This window comes from Cinclus cinclus, chromosome 13 (assembly GCF_963662255.1).
Source record: "Cinclus cinclus chromosome 13, bCinCin1.1, whole genome shotgun sequence".
NCBI lineage: Eukaryota > Metazoa > Chordata > Aves > Passeriformes > Cinclidae > Cinclus > Cinclus cinclus.
Window position 1 is genome coordinate 12,897,267 of NC_085058.1, and position 17,074 is coordinate 12,914,340.

Below are 17,074 nucleotides of genomic sequence, written 5' to 3' on the forward strand. Positions count from 1 at the left end.
TTTGCTGCTTTAGCCACAGGCTGTTTTGTTTATTTTCAACATAAACTGCTTGCTAACTGTTCTGCTATCCACCCTTTGTGGTGGGTGCCTTTTCACCTGGTTCACAGCTTGACATTTTTCTGGATGGATGGCAGAGGTTTTTTTTCTTTACTGCTTATTTTTCTGAGTAATCAGTTACAAATAGATCATTCAAGCCATTTTAAATTAACTTTAAGTAACTCCTGCATTTTGTGGCATACTGATATAAGTAGAATTGTTCTTGTTTGGAAATCCTTCAAGTACCCTGTCACCACCTTACCAATTAGTAGGAAAGAGCAACGCAAGCCAATGCTTGTATCACTGAAAACACTTGCTAACAATTGATTCTGGAGTTTGATCAGCTCTATCAAGAAAAGAGAATTTGCACAGATCGGTGGAAGGTAGTTGTTTTTATTAAAAACTCAATCGACTCTTAACCAACTTAAGCTGTTCTGTGCTGAAGAGATTTAAAGTCTCATCGTGAAAGTTTAAAAGGGTTGATTATGACAGCAGCAACCCCTTTTACTTGAGAACTTAATTAGAAGACAGGATGGCCTGGTCACAGGGTCTAGACCTGTGCTGGGAGCAGGAAATGGATGTAATTCAGCTTTCATGGTGTTGGAATATGGAAAAGTGATGGTGCTGAGAGGTGCTTAGTATGTGTAGACAACAAACTACTTAAGGCTGCAAAGTATTCAGGAGCAAAGATAAAAACTGTCTAGGAAGTTGAGATGTCTGAGGTTCATTAACTGCTGTCACTGAGTGGTGTAGTCCTATTTTTCAAGGTTTCTTAGAAAATGTTTTCTATGGCAACCCATGCATGGTGCTGCCAATTGCCTTAAAGAGAGCCTGTGACTGGAATATGTAGAGTTGTGAATTTTGTCTGATCATAAATCACTTCACTAAATGTGGTGTGGCAGTTACTGACTAAGATCAAAGATCTTTGGCAACTGTGTGTTGTTTCTGCCAGTAGGTGTTTTTTAGTGATGTTATAAATTGCCTTTAAAAATGGGAAAGGAATTAAGGATAACCCTTTCCAGTGATTCTCAGAACAGTTTTCTCTCTAACTTGGTAGTCAATTAAAAACCATTGTACAGGCATTTAAGAATGCAACTTATCCAAGGAAATTGTTCAGAAAAACATTCCTTTTAATCACTTGGATATGATAAAACTAGGTAACCAGAGATTTTTGTTTCAAAAATGGTCATGATTGGGGTAATACTGTTACTGTTGTTTACTGTTGGTGGTTGAACAGGCAGCTTTGAAACATTAAACTTTGGGAGTAAATACTCATCAGACTTTGATTTATAACTGGGTGAAATAAAGCTCTGTATTCCTGATAATCTTACATGGAAATAAATAGACTAATAAAAAAAGTCTGAGATTAAGAACGGAGATTAAAATCTGTCTTAATTTATAAATTTACTCAGGAAATGGGAACTGTATGACATTAGTATGTGCCATGAAAGATAAGGTAATGTAAAAACAATGTTGGTGGTGAGACTTTGCTGTTCTGGTGTCTTTTATACCTTGTAGCTGCTGTGGTCTTCCTTGCACTACCAGTAAAGAACTTAAATGCCAGTGCTGAACTTTAAGTAAATAAGAAAATAGTAACCCCTTGGGGAAGTGGAAGGCTGTCTTCTCCAATGGCCTCTCTGAGGCCACTGAAGGCAGGAGGTCAAGGTAGCTGTTCTGGTTTCAAGCTGTTTCTGATTTTTCTAGCTGTGATGGACAGCTGTTTGACTTTGGCTTGGGATGTTTTCTCTAAGGAATGAACGGACAAATAATCTGGAAGGAGGGGGGAAAGTGATTTACTGAGTGCAGTCACAGCACAGGTTTTTGGACTGTGATACATGGTGGGCAAGGAGCGGCAGAAGGGGGCACTTAGGAGTGAGGAGCTTGTGCATAGAGCAGGGTTCCCTCAGCCAAGCCTCAGGAAAGAAGAAAGGCTTTTGAAGGATTAGACTGTGCTGGGGAGAGCTTGCTGCAACTTAGATTCTGTTTCTTGCTTTGAAATGCAGGAAACAGCCAAAAAGCTTTAATATTGTCACTTTCGAACTCAGTCTGGCTTTTTGGTGGGTTTTCGTGCTGATGACATCGTAAAATGGTGCATTGCTTGTTCTTTCTTTATGTAACCCTTTGTGAAAGTATGTTTGTTTTTTATGTGAGTGGTATCTTTTGCAAGCAGTGTTGTCAACCCAGCTTGTCCTGTTGTTAGGCAATTTTGGACTGGATGGTGGGTCATATTAGTAATACTTCTGGCTTAAAACCCTTGGGATCTGACAGAACTGAAACATGTTTATCTCCATTTTCCTGCTCGGTCTAGTTATTTACATGCTTTGTTTTTTTTCTGGGTGTTTTTTTTTTTGGGGGGGGGGGGTGTTTTTTGACTCCCCCCCCCCCCCCTTTTGCTTAGGAGCCCCCTGGGTACAAAGCAGGTTGCCACAGACACAAAGTGTGCTCTGTGGCTGTCTTAACCTGTGCTGTTTTCCCCAGGCTGGAGAGCAAGGCAGTGCCCCTGCATGGCACTTATGGCAGGGCTGTGTCTTGCTGGCATTTCATAGATGAAAAACCATCCTTTGTCCTTTATTCTGAACCCAAGAGACTTCGTTTTGACTTTTTCCCCTTTAAGAGGAGTGTTGAGCAGGCCCTCAATGTACCTGAACTCTAAAATGGTGCTAACTTTCCTTCATAGGTCTGATTGAATATGTAATACAGTTTTTTCTCCAATATTTATTCCCCAGTAGAATAAAATGCCTGCCCTCAAAAGGCTGAATATTCCATTGGAGAGTTGGTTTCTTCTAGGCAAAGGGTGAAATGGAATTTCTACAGAAAACCAGTAAAGAGCTTTGAAGTGTGTATAATGAAGTGTGTCAAAGATATGTTTTTACTTAGACTTTAAGTAAGCCAGATTTGAACTTTAACTTTCTGCTTTTTCTTTATGACATTAAGATCAGAAGAATAGTGAGATTATACCAAAATGCTTTTGTGTATTTGTTATTCCAATGTTTCTTGAAAGACTCATACTGTCAAGTGTATTTGTGTGTGAACTGTTTTGCTTTTGCTTGAATGGAGGCTTTTGTTTCAAAGGCCAGCACAAGTATGACTTGGGTATCTTTTTGTGAGGCATTACATTGTAACTGAAGTTTTTTTTTTAGGAAACAACATATCTTACTTTCATTTTCTGTAAATAAAATTGCCAGGCTAAAGGAAGAAAAATCTGGGCTTTCAGTTTAAAGAGATTTTTATTGCCTTAAAATTGTACACCTATAGTAGCTATTCAAGCTTTTATAACCAAAATCTTCATGCCCTTGACTATCTGATTTACAGTAGCAGAACAGACTATTTAAATCATTGTGATAAAATGAGTCGAGCGTCGTGGCACTTTAAACCTCCAGAATATTTATGGATTTAAAGCAAAGGCTTTTTGAAGTGGTGCCCACTCATCCTCATGCTATTCATCAAGCTTCTCTGGCTCCTTCTCCTCTAACCACTGATAGTAGTGCTCAAACATCTGGTCACTGGAAAAACAAGAGTGAAAACACAAGTATTTGAGTGATGTGTGCAGTGCTTTCTGGGATGAAAGCAATGCCAGAAGGCTGTAGTACAGTGATATTTGCTTGAGATACTTAAGGCTCTCCTGGAAAATTAATTTAGACACCAGTTTTGAGGAGAGGTGTGTTTTAAAGGGGGGGCTCAGCTGTGGTGGCGTTTTTTATTCACCACACTTTAAAAATCTTTAGCTGCTGGCTGGTAAATATAAGGCTGTTGAGCTCTGTAAGGTTTATTGTCTGCTGTTGCTTTGCAATACTCTGCTCATGCCTGGGAACAGATTGCTTTTGAATTTTCAGGAAAATTGCATTGTATTGGTAGGATGGGCACAGCTGCTGCTTAGACTTCAGTAATTCTTCAGAATAACACTTGGGTTGCAGGGAGTTATCTGCAAATTTAATGAGGAAAATATAACCACATATACCTTCTAATAATGTAAGTGACTCAAGTAGCTTCATTGTTTGAGATGATTACTGTAAATATGACAAGGACCCAATATTTTCTTTTGCTTTAATCTCTTCCTTATTATTCATAGGAGCCAGCAAAATTAGGGAATAATTAGAATCTTATTCCAGTATAAGGAAAACTTTATTACTTAGCTTGTGGTGTTTTTCTGGTTTGTAGGCTGAATCTGGTTTAAGAAAATGCTTCATCCTCACCTCTTGGTGAAAATGAAATATTACTTCTGGCTTTGGTGTGGCTACATCTGTTGGAGAGTATGTATGAATAGGTAAATTATGCTGGATGCATGGCCTATAAAGTGGTTTTGGGATCACAGGATAAAAGTTGCTGCATGAATGTGGAATAAGTTATCTGATAAACCATAGCTCTAGGGCAGGGATGAGGGATTTTGGCTAAGGCAGCTTATTACACCCCTTCTGTAGGCAGTGGAGCACTGTGTATGCAGTTCTTCCTTGCTGATTAACTGGCCTGGGTGACCTAAGTGCTTTGTCCTGCTGTGTGACAGGCACTTCTTTGGGCACCTGTCACTGTGATATTTTGAGGTATACCCTTTCAGTGACACCTAATACGTTTTGATTTTGAGAAAATGAATATTGTGGTCCTGACTAAAGACTAAATGATAAATACAATAGGTAAAACATTTAAAGCCCTTCTGAACTCGTGATTCCAAGTGCTCTTGCAGGGTAGGTCAGAGGTAGGAAGGTGCAGAGCCAGGAGCAAATACTGCTGCATGATGGAGCCATAGCACCATTTTTCCTGTGGAAATCCTGTTTCACTTAATCCTAGGATGCAGGGTTTCTCCTGGGGAGTGATTTCTATACTAATGCTTTCTTATTTTCTATCCTGTTCTCTCTAGCATTACTAGTCCTCCCTTTTTTCAGTCTCCCCTCTAAGAATATATCCATTCTCCTTTGGAACCTGAATATCAATTTTTCTCCCTTCTCTTCTATCCTGTGTTTTCCTCTAAGTATTTTCATTTCAATCCTTTAGTCTTGCCTTACCCTTAGAGGTCTTATGACAATAAATTTTAATGGAAAATCTAGATTCCGACTCTTCATTTGGGCATGCTCAGGAAAGAAAAGCTGCATTAGTAACTGGAAGCTCTCTGTGTGCTGTGCTCTAGGGAGATGATGCATGTTAAAAAAAAGCCAAGAAAAGATTAGTCAAGGTCAGGGGCGACCTAGCCTGGACATGCCTGGGTCAGAACATGTCTCTGATTTCTGAGTGCAAGCAAAATATATATTTGTAATGTTTTTCTAAGGCAAGGACATTTTGATTTGCATTGTTGCAAAGCTTTTTTTGGCCACAGGTAGAGGTAGACTCCTCTGATCAGATATAAAGATGGCAGATAGTTATCTCTTGGGTGATGCAATTAAAATCCACCTCCAGTCCCCTTCCTGGATCCACCAGCAAGCCAGTGGCATCATGTGCAGCTGGTTCTTAGGACTGTGTAATGAGAGGAACTTGTGATTGATTTCCTTCCATTTTTGTGGAAGGCTGATGTATAAAATTTGTCAGTTTGGGATCCCTGCAGCTAGGAACGTGTTGGATCACATCTGCTGGCAAGCAGAGGGCCAGCGGGGTATGCAAGTAAGAGTCTGGCCATGGGTTCAGGTGACTGCTTTGCTCAGTTATTTTCTCTGGCACTGCCTGAGATGAGAAAGTGGGGAATTTCTGACAAACTACTTTGCACAGTCCCAGGCTGCAAGGGAAGGACATTCCTTCCCACTCTCCCTTTCCTTCCTCTGACAGTCCTCACCTTCTCTGTCTTGCCTTAGGGCTGAAAGGGGTCTGGAGAAGAGACAGCTAAGCACCAGAAGAGGAGTGAAGCACCAGAAGAGTGGGGTCAGGCAGAAATCAAAACAGGATTATCTGGAGGGTGGAAAGGAAAGAGAAACACTCTTCTCATTACCCCAGTTTTGGTAATTTTTTAAACTCCATCAATACACTCAGAAAGCAGGAACCCTGCAAGTCTTACTTTTGAGCACCTGCGCTGCTCAATGCATTACTAATTGAGGCCTGTGAAGGTCTTATTTACTTGCAACAGCATAAAGATATTTTGCAAGAATGTATTGCTGGTCAGTTTTCCTCTGCAGCTTGGCTCTTGTCCTGGGTGTCTAAGCGTGGAGCCTGCTAGAATTGCAAAGATCTAGCACTGTGGTTCAAGGAATAACAGCCAATTTTGATAAAATTATCAACATCCAGAGAAGAATAAGCAGGAAATAACTTATTTACTGGCTTTTAACCTCATCTTCTTGTTGATGATTGCAGATAAATTGGAATTTGTTTGATGCCTGATGAAATCTATGGAGACTTGTAGGCCTCTCCTGTTTGGACAGGTATGCACGCAGTTAGCTGGTCACATTGAAACAGAATATTATGGCTTCAGTCTATAAAACATACACATCATAGGGGTTTTTTTCTTAGTTTTCCATAGAATTTAATGGGGAAATGTTTGTTTCTGCCATTAAACTAATCAACTGGATTATTACTGGAATAGGAACAAAATAATTTATAAATTTTATGTAAATTACTTCCTTTAATTGAGTGGTTTTGCATGAAACAACTTTTTTTTGGGTGGTATTTTAACCAAAAACTATCTGCTTGCCAAGTTCCACCTCAATCTCTGTTTACCTTTGAGGGCAGCCAGCTTCTCTATTCATCATTTTATGCATTGAAATTAATGGGTTCTGGCTGGTTCAGCAGAAAATGTCTAGTTTCCTGAAAAGCATCCCAAGAGGTTGTTTTTATGGTGCCCTTTGTGCTTGAGCAGACATGGTAAGTACTAGAAAGTCTCACTCAAGCTGTTCCCTTGGGACTTCCAGCTCTTCTTTGCAGACAAATGAATTTTCTGAACCTTTAGGTTCCTATCCTCACTGAATCTCTGAACCTCTTTTGAAGCCTGCCTTGTTCTTACAAGAAACCTTAGAGGAGAGGAGGTTTGTTTATGAAAGGATGTATTAGACTCCTTCATTTGAAGCCAACAAAAGCAGCTCTCTTTTTCCTGGTTGTTCTAATTGATTTTTGTTTTTTATTTATTGTTTTGAAGTTAAACAAGTCATAGATTAAAACCCCTTCAACCTACGCCTCTAGGTAGTTTTGCCACATGGTAAAAATGCAAGCACTAGTGCAAAGAAAAAACAAACCACTGAAGCTTGGAGTATAATGTTGCTGCAGATGCTTAGTCTGTGCCTACTTAAATTGTTTATGACTGGAGCTCCTCATGGGCTCTGCTGCCATGGGCTCTGCCCTGGGATGTTGGAACCAGCAGTGACAGCCTCAATTCAGATCAAGGTGGCAGCCATGTAAGAAATGTAAGACTTGTGTAGGTGCAGGTATTAATATCTGAATATAAAATCCCAAAAGATTATTTTTCAATCAACTTCATCTAGCATTCCACAAGAGGGGTTTAAGCAAGAACACACTGTCATGGCTCAGAAGAAACAGATAATTCCACTTTTGACCCCAATTCCTTAACCCAGAGAAAAATGACTAATAAAAACCCTATTAAAACCTAAAGCTTTTAATTTCTTCCTAAATTTCAGCATAAGACAATTCTTGTAGTGTTTTCAATTTGGTTAGACCTTAGTTAACTGTTGGTCTTTTCTTTGTCCTTCTACTTCATGACTGCTGGTAACACTTAATGAATTTTTAGATTATTAGGTCAGGTCACTTAATAGAACATGAAATGTCTTGATGAGAGAAGAAGCTTTTTTTACAGACACATCAAAGCCATTAGAAAAAAAAGTGATTTATTTTGGGCTGCAACACTGAACATATCAAAGTTTAAATCTTGCATTACACAATTTAATCAGTGTACATTTACAGGTCTCTTCACTCATATGTATGTGACAGGATACAGATCTTGCTCAGCAAAGCAATGGAGAGAAGGATCTTGTGCTGAGCAGAGTGGTCAGGGCTGGTTCCTGGGAAGGTTCTGGTGTCCCTCTGGCCAACCCAGCCCTGGCACTGGATCTCTCTTCCCCATAACCTTCATTTAAAGGTCATCCCTGACCTCCTGGCTGCCTTCCCCCAGTACAGGGGGACACAGAGCTACTGCATGTGTCCATCTGCTTGGTATTCTTCAAAAGTATCAATGGGTCAGAGCCAAAGCTAGGTGTAGTCACTAACACCGGGTCCATATTTATTCCTTATTTATGAAAGAAAGTTGCATTTAGGAACTAAAGGTGGGAAGAAGCTGTAGATCTTCATGATGAGACTGGAACAAAAGGCTGATCATGAAAATGAATGGAGTTATGTGTGGAGAGACTTCTTTCTGAACAGACAACATTTTCTTAATTTCTTGGAGCCCATACATTTATGCATAATCTTGGCATAGAGCAGTAATTTTTTTTGTTCACAATGGAAGATGTTTAATTTATTAGTAAGGAGGTAACTTTTGTTTATATGCCAAGAAGCTGTCTTTTGAAATTATACAGTTGTCTGCATTTGGTGTTGTTAGATAATGGGATTATGTGAAATTTAAAATGTACCCATCACTATTGCATATGAGTGACAAGTGCATACACAGTGAGATTTATGGGGTATACTACAGCCTGTGTAGTATCATGACCATTTCTGTGATATTTAACTAGCAGTTGCTTGGCTGAGTATAAAAAGCATAAAGTAGGGGTGGTGGTGAGGAGTTGCTTTACCTAAATGTTGTTTGGCTTTCAAACACCTAATGCTTTAAGGAGGTCTTGTATCACACACAAGCCTTCCCCCAAGCTCTCCCCCAGTAATGTGTGAGGAATATCTACTTATAGGAGCCTGCTAAATGGCCACCCTTTCTGAAGGAACTCATAGGATTATATGAATTAAAATTGATAAGGAGTGTAATCCGAGTTAGTTCTGCTGTAGAAACTGAATCAGTCATTAGCTGTGAGGACAGAGCACTTTGAAACAGCCCATTAAGGCAGGAGATTGCCCAATTAGATATTCACGTGGCAGTTAAAATTGCATCAGAATGTTAACCACTTCCAATTTTTAGTCAAATGCCTTTTTAAACTTTGACTGAAATGTTCTTAGTTCTTGCTGCATGGCAAGAGTGAAAAAAGTGCTTGAAATACTTGTTAAAAATAACCAAAGCCCCACATCCAAATTAATTTCATGCCAAGTTGTTCTTTATGTAATTTGAAAGGGCTGTGATATTCAGCTTCAAGTATCGAGAAATTTAAAGGGAATATTAATATGCCTTTACAATATTCCCACATGAGGGAAAATGATGCAAAGATTTCCTTTGTAACCAGAGACATGAACAAATGTTTTGAACAAACTTATCTTCAACATTTTTGATGCTTTTCAAAGTTTGGAGTATTTTTTTATTAATTTTTTTTTTATTCCTAAGGCAAGGGGAAGAAATTGTAGTCAGGAATTCCAGTTTAATTAACTTTATTTAAAATAAATTTAAATGCTATTTGTAATTCTCTTGAAGAAATTACAGCAGTTACTTGAGCAGGGTGGGTCTTCACATTATGGTCTAGAAAGGCTGTTAAATTCAGTCTCCTGAGAACTCTTACATTTGTCTGTGGTGTTTTGGTTTTCTTATTTTTTTTTCCTATCTTCTGGTTGTCTTTTCCTTTATTAAGTATTGCTTCAGTAAACAGACAGCTGAAAAGTACCTCGGGCAACTGGAGCCATGGATTCTCCAGAGACACACATCAGTAGGGTAGTGGCTTTCAGTAAGTTTAATATGAATAAATTAGACATTATAAATCTAGAGCCACATATTTGCAATTGTCTAGTGAAAACAAGACAATAAAGGCACAGGTGAAATTTCCTGGAAGTCTGCATTTGTGCTCTGTGCTCCTGGATCTGCCACAGTGTCAGAGATATTAGAGCAATTCCTTCAGGAATGACAAGAAATGCTGTAATTCTGGGGCTGTACCAAGAGGTGAATGCTTGCAGGGATAGCAATTTTAACAAAAAATAACAGCCAGGCCTGTTGGTTTTAGGAGCTGATCAGCATCTATGCACGCTGTTAGAATTACAACCCCGGCATTGCTGTCGGGAGTATGTTTAAAAGGTTGTTTCTAAATGTTAATAAGCACACTCAGAACTAGTTTATTTGAACTGTCCATCTTGAAAGTTTTGCTCTGCAAAGGATCAAGCTGGGAATGGCTTCACCCCAAATGTGGGGAGTATTTTTTTTGTTTGTGGGGGTTTTTATTGGAGTGGGGGGGGGGGGGGGGGTTGACATGAAAGTGGAGGGAACTCCTTTTTGCAGGCAGTCAATATGTTGATATTGACTGATCAGGTAACATTTAATGATATTTAGATACAGATGCTTACTAGGGTAAGGCAGGCCTTCAGTGACTGACACTGTGGAACATGTATATTTTTTTGGGTTTGGCCTTGATGTGTCAGAATTTAATAAGAAAAAATGAACAAAATGGGCTGTAACAACACTCTTTGTGCTTATTCTGGCAAACGAGGTTACTGCTCTTGCTTGAAGAATCATAAGGGGAATTGGGTGGGAAAGAACTGGGGATAAGTGTTGTCGTTATTTTATGTCTAGTACAAACAAAACTGATTTGTCCCTTTGCTGACACTGACATGAGTGCTCTGATCTAGTGCTCTGGTGTGTACAGAGCATTACTTCTCTCTAGGGTGGTGTGGCACAACCCAAACAGCATCTCTGGGTCTGTGTTCTGTTGAAAAAACATCAGAATTAATAGCGAAAATGTGGTCAGTAGCCTTGTTCAGCCCTTCTGTCCCACACCTTCTCTCTGTCCCCAGGGTAAAATGGTGTAAATGTCCTCTGTGTGCTGCTCTTGGTAAAACTGAGCACAGAGAACCTGTGCGGTGCTTGACTTCACCTATTCTTTTATCCATCTCCTCCAATGCCATGTATCTGTTATTCTCTCACATCAGCAGAGAACTTAAAAAACAACCTCCCATAATTTAAATCTTCCGTTGCTTTAAAAAGTGGGCGATGCTCCCTTTACCAAAGAGATCTAAAGAAAGTGCAGCTCAGTGAAAAAATGGCAAGTGTAGTGTTACTTTTTTGTAGTTTTTGGTAAAAGACAGGAGTGCTATTAAACTCTTTCACATTTCTATGAGATACCTTATGAATTAAAGGCTAAATTGTTGGTGAGCAGAGGCTTGATGATATTTCAAGTTTGTCTGGGATAGCATGAATGGATGCATTAGGCTGAACATCATAGAAGAGAAGTAGTACACCAAATTAGTCTGTGAAAGTAAATATCCATAAGCTCTTGTGATGTCTGACTTTTAAATATTTTATTTTTTCAACTTTATAAAATAAATGAAACTTGAGGAAAACTTGTCCTGTAACATACCTGAAAAGAACAATTCAGTATATGGTTTCAATCTAATAAAAGCTGTGAATGCTATTAGATTGTAGCACTAAAGGAGTCCTTCACTGGGCTACCTATGGAAGTCAAACAACTTTCTGGTTACTTTAGATTTAAAAATCCAAACCGTAGTGAAAGGCACTCTAACTCCTTCAGTGAGAAGGCGATGTTTGCAAAAACGGGGAAATCAATGAGACTTGTGATGAAAGACTTTCAGGGGCAGTAACTGTATGCTAGAAGTGCAAAGATGTCTTTTAGTCATCATTCAGATACCAGAAAAGCAACACAGGGATGGTTTTAAGGTAATAAAAGTTGTAAGTAGTATGTGGCAAACATGACTTATATCTACCAGTATTTGATGGGGAAATGGAGATTAGAAGCTTTAAGCAGACTTTAAAACAAATAAATAAAACCTCAAAGTTTAAGAGATTGCTGAGGTTTGGAATGTGACTAAGGTATAAGGCCTTCATTTGAGGGGTCAAGTGACATACTGGAAAACTTTAGACTGCACTGTTTGATGTCATTCAAGTGGAAAGTCTTAGAAGCTGTTTTAAAATTTAAGTGAATTTTAATGGACCAAATGAGAAAACACTTGGAAAAAAAAGTCATGTGATTAACTCGTTACTGCCAGAGTTCCAAACTAGTCCTGTTGGCAGGCTGCAAAGCAGTGTGAAAAGCTAGAGAGATCCTTCCAGAATCGTGAAATCTCTGAGGAAGGTTGCGTAGAGATGATGCTGGGCATTACAAATTGCTGGCAGCTCTTCTGTTATCAGTGTCTTGCTGCTCTCAATAGAATCCAGGTGACAAAAATTCTATATTGAGCATGCCCAAAGTCTTTAAAGATATTAAGGAAATGGGGTATTTGTTTCATTAAAAAAAAAAAAACCCAAAAAACAACAACAACATAAAACCCTGAAGAAACTGAACAACTTGGTTTACTTGGTGGGAAGGGGAGGAGGGAAAGGACTTGGGGCTAACTTCAGAAAGGAAATGGGAACCATCAGCAAGCCTTACAGGTTCTGAAGGGTCTCTGTAGTGTGAGATTTTTAGGATCTATGGTGGAATCCAGGCTTTACAGATGTACTGTAATTGCCTCTGACAATGCTGTACAAAGCAAGGATTTCGAGGCTAGAAATCAATGAAAAGGCACAACAAATGCTGCAGCCTCCCTTGCTGCAATTAGATGCAGGAGATTCAGATAATTGAAGTTTCTCCTCATAAATTGCAGAACAGTCAGTTAGGAAGCTATAAAAGGTGGGAGCCAGTTTAGTGTCGTATATAATGGGTGAGATTCCACAGCGTGCTGCCCAGGAAAGACACTTTCAAGTGAACATAAAAATCCTTCAAGTGCTGATCCCAACATGCACAGCTGCAGCAAAGAAGGCAAACAGTGTTACTGCCAGAGGACTGCAGTGTAAATAAGGGAACTGCCATTCTTGTTATCTGTGGGTTAGAGCATGAGCACAGGGTCTGCTCAGTGTATCTTTGACAGGAAATAGCCACTCTTAATGGGATATGAGGGAGATGAATCCAACTGGCACCATAAATCTGGGAGGTGTTAGTAAATGTAAGGCAATTGGGATCCTTTTCACTGTAGAAAGGAGACAGTTTTATGATTTCTTTTAAAGTGTGTTTCTTCCCTAAGTGATATAGGTGCCTATTTTGAAACTGTTTCATTTAAATACAGGAATGAGTGAGGGTGTGTAATCTGAACAGGATAAGCAGTCTGAGGTTTTGAGTCAGCTATTTTACACAAACATGATCCAAACCAGCTGCATGATGGTTTTAAATAATTTAAAGCAGGGTTTGATGTGCTCACCCCTAGTGCAGAGTGCAAATTCAGGCTGCAGTGGCAAAAGACTTGCTTGGTAGATGATAATTAACAGCTCCAGATACTCCATTCCCTCTTGCACTGCTAATCTTGGCCTCCAGCACATCTCAATGGCCAAATCCATAATCTTATGGCTGCAAGTGGCATCTCTTGGATTAAGTGCTCCTAGGCAGTGCTTGGCTCTCCAGGCATCACAGTATGGTGGTGGAACAGAAGGCTGGTGGCAGGGGGGAGGATGTGTACACCAGCTTTTGAAGACAGTGGCAGTGCTGACATCTGCATTTAGCTTGGAAGAACTTGGTTTCTGGACTTCCAACTCCTCTCCTTTCCTTCTGCTGGCCCTAGACCTGATGAAATGGCCTCCTGTGCCAGGAGATGCCTTTCCTGGGGCTGTGTTGGTGTTGTTTTGGTGTTCTTTGGTTGTTTTTCTTTTTTAAAACAAGCTAGGTCCAGACCCATTTGATGGACAGTTCTGCTAGAACCCTTTACTGTGTAAACTGGTGCTCATTCTTTGTTTTATAACGTGCTCATCACCATGGTCTCTGAGCACTTTGTTCTGCAGTGGTAACTTAGGAGTGTCTGTTGGTGCACACAATCATGGATTTTTCCATTACTTTTCCCAAAAGGCCATTACCTATTTTCCTGTACCAGCTGTGGACTTGACTGCAGATTGAACTCCCATCCACTGCCCTACACCCCAGCTGGAGAAGATGGTTTATTCAGATTTCTCTCTTTTGGAACTGTGCAAATTCCTCAATAAATGGGCTGTCACACTCATACAGTATAGAACGAAGTGGGGTTTTTTTTTTGTTCATATATCCAGTTTACAAATGTATCTCTATTTGATTGTTTAAAGTCTTCATGCCCTGCGTTTGCAAAGTCTATTTCAAGATGGCTTTATGTGAAGTCTGTCCTGTGGGCCTTAGTTTTTCCCCACCCTCTGTATTGCAGCTTTACATGTGATGCTGAACTATTATGGATATTTAGTCATTTATCAGTAGAAGAGCAATTTAATGTGGGGTGCTGAGGATTTTGTATTGCCGATTCCTGATCAGATTTTTATTCTTAGGCTCAGGAAAAGGATTTTTCTTACTATGCAAGAGCTTAAAATTCCCCTGAATCTGAAAAATGTTGATTTTTCTTAATCATACTGCTAGTAGTGATTTCAGTAATTCCACTCTGATCTTAATAGCACTTGTTCTTACTCTGTTGCCTATGTATGTCTTTCTGATCCTTACTGCACCATCCTAAACATTGATACAGACAGTAATGAGGGGGACCTAGCCCTCTGAGCATGCCTGTAGGTATTGGAGATGTGCTGTCAATGAGGTAGCTCGTGAAAAAATTATGACAGTTTCTCAGGAAAAAGTAGTTGCTTATATCCACGGGATTGCACTGTGTAAATTAGCAGTTTTCATTTGCTGGAGTTGTGTGGAATGATCCCACTCAGCTCGTTGGGCTGGGCTGTAGTCCTGACTCCTCACAGAATCTTGTCGTGTGGTCAGTGAACAGAGCTCTGAGCTGTCCTGTGCACCCTTCTTCACAACTGGTTAGGGCTCTCCCTCTGACAAAACCAGGGTTATAAAACTCTTGGTTAAGCAAGAGTTTTACAAACCAGAAATGGAGAAAACTGAGTAATAGAAGAGTTGACACCACATTCCCCTATAACTTCAGGGAGTCTGAGTGGGAAAAATTCCAGAAGCCAGGGGTATCTGGCTTGTGGTATTTTTCTTTTTCTTTTTTTTTTTTTTTTTAAGAAGAAATGACAAGTTCCACTCAAGAAATGGAAGATTCAGAATACAGTAATGCAGACTTTGGGAAATGATCAAATGGAAACTTGTCTGCAACAAATTGCTTTAATGATCAGCATAAATGTGTTTTAATTTGGATTAATTACAGCCTGGGAAGACTTTGCTCCTAAATAAACTTGAGGAAAATGTCATCCATAATGAATATACTAAATAAACCTCAGCATAAATAAATGGGTCATGGCTCTCCTACCCACTGAAGACTTGCTGTGTTTATAAAATGTACACAAAGCCCTGCATATATACTGTACCTTAAGGTATTTACGTAATGACAAAAGATCACTTTTTCATTTTCCAACCATCACCAAGGGATTGCAAAGCAATCAAACTTTAACAGCCAATTAATCTCTCTAGATGATGTTTGTGTAGCACTTAACCAGTTTCAGTAAATTAGATCCCTGTGGGCTGGGCTGTTACATTGATAGAAATGTTACTGCTAGCTGGAGGCATTCATTTACTAGTTTGTAAGAATAGCAGTATTGAGAAATCCTGAGCATATGGAAACAAACTCTCTGCACCTTTTAAAAAGAAATGCTGTTTGTAAAAAAAATAGGAGGTTCTGGGACTCACCCAGCATGGAGCCTCACTAAACTAAAGCAGTTTGTCAGTTCTGTTGGATTGGAGACACTGCTGGTAAGTTCCCTGTAAGAAACAGAAGAAATCCATTGGGAGGCAGCTGTGGCTAAAGAAAGATAATTCATTGCAATAGCATCCACTTAAGCAAACGGTTGAAGGAGCAGGTTTGTTTATAGTATTTCTCCTGCGCTTGTAAGCAAAATACATGGAAACAGTTTTTGGAAAAACCTCCAGGAATGCAATTTTTTTTTGTTATATGCAAGATAAAAATCTATCAGAAAAATATCATCTTGAAATTAAGCTGGAAATTTTTTCCATGTGTTGGTTCAAGGCATCTGCAGCAGCTCTCAGACTCCCTGTGTGCCAGTTGAAGCCCACAAAGCACAGCTGCAGATTTCCAAGGGGAGAGCTGCATGACTGGAAGGTGTGCCCTTGGCAGTGCAGCTGCAGCCGTGGGGTGCTCTGTGTGCTCAATTGCTTCAGGATTGCTGCACTAGGTCAATGTTAGGGTTTCCCTGTCCATTAAGACTCCAGAGAAGGGTTCTGGGAGAAATGGAAGAGTTCAACTCTGCTCCTTGCTGTAGCCAAACCCAGCTGCAAGCAAGGCTGATGAATGGTTCTTGCTTGCAGCTGCACTGGTATTGTCTTCAGGATGCAAACGGAGACAAAGGACACGACTGGAAGTGTTTAATTAACAGTTTCTGATCCATGGAAATGTCAGGAGGGCTTGAGGGAGAAATTAATTCCTGGCAGGATGCAGGCATTTGGTAAAAGTCAGAGTCTAGCTTGTTGCCCTTGAAGCAGGTGTGTAGTCTGTGACATATGGCTGGCATCACATACTGAAGTCAGCACAGGGGATGTGGAAATGCTGTGTATGGTTGGCTTTTTCTCATAAGGGTCAGGAGCCTGTGATAAAAACTTGGTGTTACGTGGGAGATGTCAGCCCAGAAGTGTCATGGCCAGTTGGAGTGGAAGCTGGTTTATATGGATTTTAATGGCTGGTGAATGTGCTCAGTGTAACTGGAGGCTTGCCTTGGAAAGGGCTGCCCAAGCCACACTCAAGCCTGCTGTGGTACTTTGGTTCCCAAAGTTAATTTGCTACAAGGTATGTGTGACTATTTGAAGTCTCTAAAAGCTGATCACCATTCTGTGGGTGTTTGCTGAGGAAAATCAGGGCTATGAGCAGCTGCAACAGGCAGCAAATAGGAGCTGACCTTTTGGACATGACCTTCTGCTTTGTTCCTTCTGATAACTTATGCCATGGCTCATGATGTGGCCTGACCATATGGTGTTTAGCAGGAAAAGGCTTAATTAGATTTTTAGGCTGGTAGTACATATAATTTCAAGACCAAAGAGATGATAAAGGGGGTCTGATCCTGTGTCAGCCATGTTGCCATTGCTGGATTTGCTAATAATGGCCTGGAAATTGAGGAATGGTGCAGGGACCTTCAGAGATCATTTGGCTCAAGCCTTTTTTTTGTTCTCTTATTTATGGTTGACCCTTACTCTAC